Source organism: Zosterops lateralis, assembly GCF_965231275.1.
Source record: "Zosterops lateralis genome assembly, contig: HAP1_HAP1_SCAFFOLD_57, whole genome shotgun sequence".
In the NCBI taxonomy this organism is placed as follows: Eukaryota; Metazoa; Chordata; class Aves; order Passeriformes; family Zosteropidae; genus Zosterops; species Zosterops lateralis.
The window spans coordinates 302958-310051 of record NW_028154609.1 but is presented as its reverse complement, the minus strand read 5'-3'; positions in this window follow the sequence as shown (position 1 = coordinate 310051).

The following is a 7094-nucleotide window of genomic DNA, read 5'->3' as shown; positions in this document are numbered from 1 at the left end:
ATCATATTTCACAAGTAATTTGTATACCTATGTACTACATGCTCTACTAAGTCCTTTAAACGTTGTTCTTGCATCAGCAGATTCTCAGGCCTCATTTCTCAGGTTTCATTCTCATGGGCCTACACAGGGACCAACTCCTTAGCCTAACTACTGCTAACAGAGGCCTTATGGCAACACTCTGGTGAAACTCCTGGAGTTCAGCAAGCACCTAGAGACTTTCAGCAATCCATCCACAGGTTTTGAAACCAAATCCACAGGAACTGAGAAATCCAGAGACAAGTCTGTTCCAGTGTCTTTGCAGCCTTTGCTGGGAAATCCATGGCCAGCCCCAAGGCCGTGAAAGACCTAGTTATCAACCATCTAAAATTCGCACCCTCAACTTGCAGCTGCTCATTTCCCCAGCAACTGAGTTCTTTTCTCTTCAGTGCATGCACAGATAGTCATGGCAATGAAGCATTAAAGAGAAGAATATCTCCCAAGGACAATCAGACAAGTCAAAGCCACTGCAGAACTCCAAAGTGAGGAAGTGCAGGCTGGTGCCCGAGCCAGGCTGGCTGCTGCAGGGCTCTGGGACACAATCACAGCACAACTTGGGGCAGGAGGGGCCTCAGGAGGTGCCGCAGCCCAACCTCCAGAGCACGGCAGGGGCAGCTGAGGGATCAGACCAGGCTGCCCAGGGCTTTATCCAGCAGGGCCCTAAACAACCCCAGCCATGGAGAGGGCACCACCTCTGTGGGGAGCTGCTGCAGTGCTGAGCTTTCCTTGTGCTCAGCTTCAGGAGCAGCCTGGACTGCTCTGATTTCTATTTATGCCACTTCAGTTACAGCCCCCAAGCCTCCATCTTAAATCTATGGTTCTAAAGAATTCATCTCTTGTATGTAAACCACAAAGTTTACATTTGCATTTTAAAATACAGTACTCGACACAGAGTACAAACCTGTACACTGAAGCAGCAAATGCCCTCAGTACAGAATAATTTCCTCTTCATACTGCTCCTGGGTCTTGTGGCTGAGCTGACAGACTGCACTGCTGCCAGACTTCCAGTCTAGTTGCTCCTCAGGCCACCTCTTTTCTCAAGAAACAGCTGGATACAAATGGCAAGAGATGAGTCACATTCAAAGTGCTGCAAAGACAAGTGAAGTCATTTAGGAACTTTCAGGTTAAAGAAACAAGAGTCGAGTCCTGTGAAATCTGCCAACACCTGCTCATGTGCCCAGGAATTCTGAGCTCGTCTCCCCCTGCCCTGCTGGGCCAGCCCCATCCCGCTGCCGCCGTTTCTTCGGCGCTGCCTTGAGGCTTTTTGCTGCTCTGTGACCCCACACTGCCCTGCCCTGCTGGGACATCCCTGCCATTCCAGCTGCCACTGCACAGCTTCTGATCCCATCCACCAGCCCGGGATTTTTTCCACTCTTCCAGCTTGGTGCTCTCAGGGTCCCAAGAGATTGGACTGCCCCGGGCTTTGTGAAACAATGCCTCCCAAGGTTCCTGGTTGTGTTTGCTATTAATGCTGCAGTTGTTGTTGTTTGTTTGCCTTGTTATATATACTAGTAAAGAACTGTTCTTCTGAACCTCATCCCTCTGCCTGAAAGCCCCTTTCCTTTTCTAAATTCTAATAATTTGGAGGGAGGGGGTTTGAATTCTCCATTTCTAGGGAGGCCCTGCCCCTCCCCAGCAGATCCCTGTCTTTCAATCGAAGACAGCCTTCCATGTGTCCTCAGTGCTCCTAGCATGCATCCTTGTAATTCCTTCAATCTGCTCATTTAGCACAGTCCTGGTGTTCTGTTAGGCCAGGAGACCTGTTAGAAATAACTGTGTAGTTCTTGGCTTTCATATCTATATCTTGGCTTTTGCAAATTATTTTGGCACATTGCAGTTTGTAATCTCTTTTAAACTACTTTTGATATAGTCTAATTTGTCACCCTTTAGCAGTTAATACCCTAATCCCTGTGGAGATTGCATATTTCAGTGTGATAAATGTATTATAGTTTATGGTATTGCAAAATATTGAAATAGAGTATATTATAAAACTAAAAATATATAATATAAAGACAATAATTATAAACATAAATAAATAAATACAAATATGAACATCAATATAAATATTTAACTATTTAATAGACTATATTATTATTAAAAAATCAAAATGTGCTAATTAGCTTTTCGGAAGTGACTATGGTTGGGAAATAATGACTGATGCCTGTAATTCTGTAACTGACTGACAATAGTGATATTGCTAATGTTGATTCAAAGAAAAACGTCAGCTAAAATGTCTGGATGATAAGATAACATTGGAAAAAAGCCCCCAGGCAAATAACACAGAAAGAGCCAGGAGGAATCCACCACTGAGCCTTTGGCCATCAATAACTGCCAAACCACAGACCAGGTGGCCTCGAGAGGAAATAAAACAAAAAAGTCTCAAAATCACATCTGAATTATGGCACATTCTTTAGGAAGATGAGGTCAGGGGTTGTACTAAGCTAGAGAATTGCCAGAAAATGTGCACACAAAGGAATGTTTAAATGTGTATAGTCTTCATGAATATACATTTGACCAATAGTCTTGGGTTGCAATCCAAGATGGAACCAAAAGTTTGTATTCCACTCCCATCTGTTAAAACCAGGTGGGGCAGTGTTCTTTATCTCTTCCATGGCCCATCCCTCATAACTCCAGGGATTATCTTCTGTTAATGGCCCAGCTGTTAAAACCAGGTGGGGCAGTGTTCTTTATCTCTTCCACCACCCATCCTCCCTCCAGGGGCTTATCTTCTGTTAATGGGCCCTTGATGCTCACTGCATGACTGATAAAAGTAAATCATCCCATTGTGAGATGCTTCTCCCACAGGGAGGAGCCAAACATTCCTACCTGGATATAATTTGACATTCACCACACGAGAAGCAGCCCTTTTCCACTGCATTCCCAGAGGAGCACCAGACCCATCTCCACCACCACTGGACTTTCAGATGAAAACTACACCCTTCTACAAGATCATTGTTTCAAGAAAAGCACATCTGTCCCTCCAAGAGGACTGCAGCCACAAACACCCTGAGTAACTTGCAAGCTTTGGGGCTCCTGGATGGATTGATGGCACCTGGTCAGCTGCACCTGAGGGGAATGTGCCGTGGATGTGGCCTTCCCGGGCTGGGGATTTTACAGCTGAGCCAGTTTGTGTGAGGGAGGATGGGTGTCCCCTGCCTGTGCCCAGAGGTGACAGCAGAGCCCCAGGACTCTCCTCCTCCCTTCCTGGCTGTGGGCAGTGTGTGCAAAGGTGGCCTGAGCAGATGAGCCTGTGGGCTGTGGCCTCCCCTGCCCGAGCCTGGCCCAAGCTGATTTTCAGGAGAGCTGCTGGGTTTGGCTTTCTTGTGGATCCATTCTGCTGCCTTAGTCTTGTTTCCTTGTCCCCAGGGCAGAGGTGGTTGAGCCACAGTGTCATCTTGATGGAGTTTCAGGCTCTGTTGGGCAGCCCAAGTGGCAGCCCAAGGCTGCAGCCAGGTGAAGGAGGGGTGGGCTTGGGTGGTCTCGGCCTCTTTATTCAGTTTTGCCGTCAGGGGCAGATCTCCTTCCTGGCCATGTTGGAGCCATTTCCCACAACACTGCAGTCTGTGGGACGGCTGCTGTGCCCCAGCCCCTGTGAGGAAGGCGCCGTGGCACACACAGACAGCCCGAGCCCCACAGTGCCCGGGCCTGGCTTTGGAGGGTGGGCTGTGCGGCCGTGAGGGATCGGCCAGATGGACGCGGCCAGGGAGTTGTGCTCAGCGGCTCCATGTGCAGCTGGAGGCCGGGGGTGAGGGGCGTCCCTCAGGGAGGGCTCTGCCTCGGCCCCGGGGCTCTGGAAGGGCTTTGCCGTGACCCCGAGAGTGGCCGGAGCTGCCCCTCAGCTCGGGGTTTGAGGGGCCAGGAAGCTGAGCGGGGCAGGGGCTGAGGAGAAGCGCTTGGGGCGCGGCTGGAGGAGAAGCTGAGCGTGAGGCGGCAGTGTGTGCTGCCAGCCCAGAAAGGCAGCCCTGTGCTGGGCTGCATGGAAAGGAGCCAAGGGCAGCGGGTCAGGGGAGGTGACTGTGGCCCTCTAGTCCATATTTCAGAGCCCACCTGCAGCACTACACTCGTGTGTGTGGGGGGGCCCAGCATAAGAAGGACATGGGGTTGGTAGAATGAGTTCAGAGCAGAGCGATGGAGATGCTCAGGGGGCTGGAGCAGCTGTGCTATGAAAACAGGCTGGGCAGGGAATGTGCTCCATTCGGCTTAGGGAGAGATGCCTGTGCCCGGATTGAGGCGTACATGAGAAGACCATATGATGACAACATCCTGATTTTATTTAACATGGATTTTATTTTACAAGAACTGTGAGGGAGAGAGATAGAAAGAAACAGGAGTGTGTCCTAGGGTGACTTTAAGCTGCTTGTATCCCCAATTGTCTGTTCTGTGTGTGCTGCATGTTGTGCTCTGTACCTTTCAAAGTGGTTCTCAGATGAAGCAGGGAAAGAAGCGGCACACTCTGTTTTGAGAAAACAGAGTTCACTCCTACGAGTTTTTTTCCTCCGGACTCTATGTGTTCATTAAGGGCACAGACAGTGGCCAGACAAAGAACTTTTTTTGCTGTTAGTTAGTTTAGCTAGCTGAGGCAGGGAACCTCCTTGGACTGTTTAAATTATTATTATTTTTTTTTTTTTTCCCCTTGGGATTGTTTAAACCTGTCCTGGACTGAAAAGCCTAGACAGACACAGGATCTCACACCTGCAGCCCACGGGGGCCTGGACCTGGGCATTTTGCAGGGCCGAAGGGACTGGGACTGATAAGAGACTGAGAGAGCTGAGCTCACTCACGGCAAGGGCTTCTCTCAGTTTTGCCATCTCTCTTCAGAGCGGTGAGAGGTTTTATTGTTTCATGTAATTCATTCTTTATGCTTGTGGGCATTTTGTTTGTCAAATCAATAGTTTTTTCCACTTTCCTCCGAGGAAGTTCTTTACCTGGGCCTGCTGAGGGGAGGGGCTGTTTGGGTTTGCCAACCAGAGGAACCCCATTGGCAGTTTTCCTCCCAAATTTGCCCTAAACCAGGACAGAGGGAGGACTCAGAGAGAGAGAGAATAGTGTGTAAGAAAATCAGATGGACCTAGATGATTTTTTGAGATCCTTCCCAACCCAAACAACACTGTGACTGTGGAACACATCTGAAGGTGTATTTTAGGTTGATATAATTAATACCAGTGTCATCAGAATTTTTTTAACTTTCTATTTTTATTAAAATTATTTACTACTATCAATACTCCTTCTTCTTTTTCTTCTTCTGTTTCTTCTTTTGCTCTTCTTATTCCTAAATCCTATTCCTATTTACTGCCACCATTTCTTCATCTTCTTTATTGACTATTTCCTATTCCTATTCTAATTCTATTGTTTTGTGTGTGTGTTCTGTGCAGGGGGGTGTCAGAGTCTGTCCGAGGATGTGTTATGCCTCACAACTGTCTCCGATGGTTGAAGACCAAGACCCCCGAAGAGACTGGGGAGAGCCCCTGGCCTGGCTGAGGTGGGGCGCCTGCCGAGGACTGATACGCATCTCCACGAGAATGGAATGCAAGAACAATAGCAGCTCGTTACAGTGGACTGAGCTGACTATACTGACCGTGCTAGAAGGGTACAGCTTGCCGCTTGTTCCTGAGCACCCAACTTTGACGCAGGTGCCTGCACTGGCCCAGTGCCCTCTTTGGCTCCATTCCACTCGCCTTGGTCCTTTTCCTGACCACCCTATAAAGACTCTGCGGATCCCGTGCACCCTTTGTGATCACCCCACTGGAGAAGATCGCGTCTATGGGCATCTCTACGTCTTGAGGACCTCCGACTCTCCACGTGGTAGCTATAATCCCCCTTCCCCTCTTTCTCTATCTTTCTCACTATTCTCTATTTTCTCTCCCTACTATCGCATTGTGGGCACTAAATAAAAGTGCATTTTTTTGTTTAAGCAAACTGGTTTGTCCCCTGTTGTGTCTTTTGCGCTTTGAGATCTCCAAAACCAACCATCAGGTTCCCCGCATATGTTTGCGGACCCTGACATTTAAATTGGCGTCACGGACAGGATCTTGATAGACTGTGGAGTTGCGGGTTTTATATAGTTTGTAGAAGGGGAAGGACCCTCGTCTCAGCCGCACCCAGCACGCCACTTCGGTGAGCGCTGTTAGAAAGCAAGGGGGGCGAGGGAAAATTCCCGCAAACTGTATACACCCAGGCGAATAAGCACTCCCTGTCATCAGGATATTTCAGAAACGATCTCACTGTGCAAAAGATGGGACTCTGTGTTTTAAGCTGCTTGGTGTAGTTGAGGAGACAACAGGCGTTTTTTGTGAAGAAGTGCCTCCCAAGCAGCTGGGTCTCCTCTCCCATTCCAGGGAAGCGAAGGGAAACACAGTATTAGCTGTGCCATTGTTTGTAACTTTAAGAATACCTCCCTGAGAGTGGTTTTTGTCCCTTCACAAAAAATGAGTGAAGATTCTAGTACAAAAGATAAGGATATTCTTTTTGCTTTGCTAACAAAGCATGGTGCTAGACCTTCTCCAGCCGGAGAAGAGTGGGCACAAGATAATTGGTTTAAGTGTGAAAACATTGTAGATAGAATATATTCTTTGCAACATGATGCTAAGTATAAACTGGGCAGAAATAAAACCATTCTTTGCTCAGTTTTGGGGGCCTGCCTTTCGGCAGCCATAGAAACCCATTTTAAACGGGTAAGTGAAGAGAGAGCAGAAATAGAATCCCTGCAAAAACAATTGGAACAGAAAAGAAATCAAGAGGGAGAAGTAATAGAATCCCTGCAAGATTTGGTAGAAGCTTTGCAAAAACAATTAGAACAGGAAAGAAATCAGAAATATTTGCTGGAGATTTCCCTTGCAGAAGAGCGGAGCAAAAATTCAAAACTTGTAGATTCACCAAAGGAAACAGGAGGAAAGGAGACATACAGCATTAAACAGATATACCCTCAGAAAGAATTAGTACACATGCAAAATTGTGGGGAACTCTGTTGCTCCAATTTGAGACCTCTTGTCAAAACAGAATTTAGTTATATAAATGCAGAGGTTCATGACCCCCATATAACCACCAAACAAACACCCAAC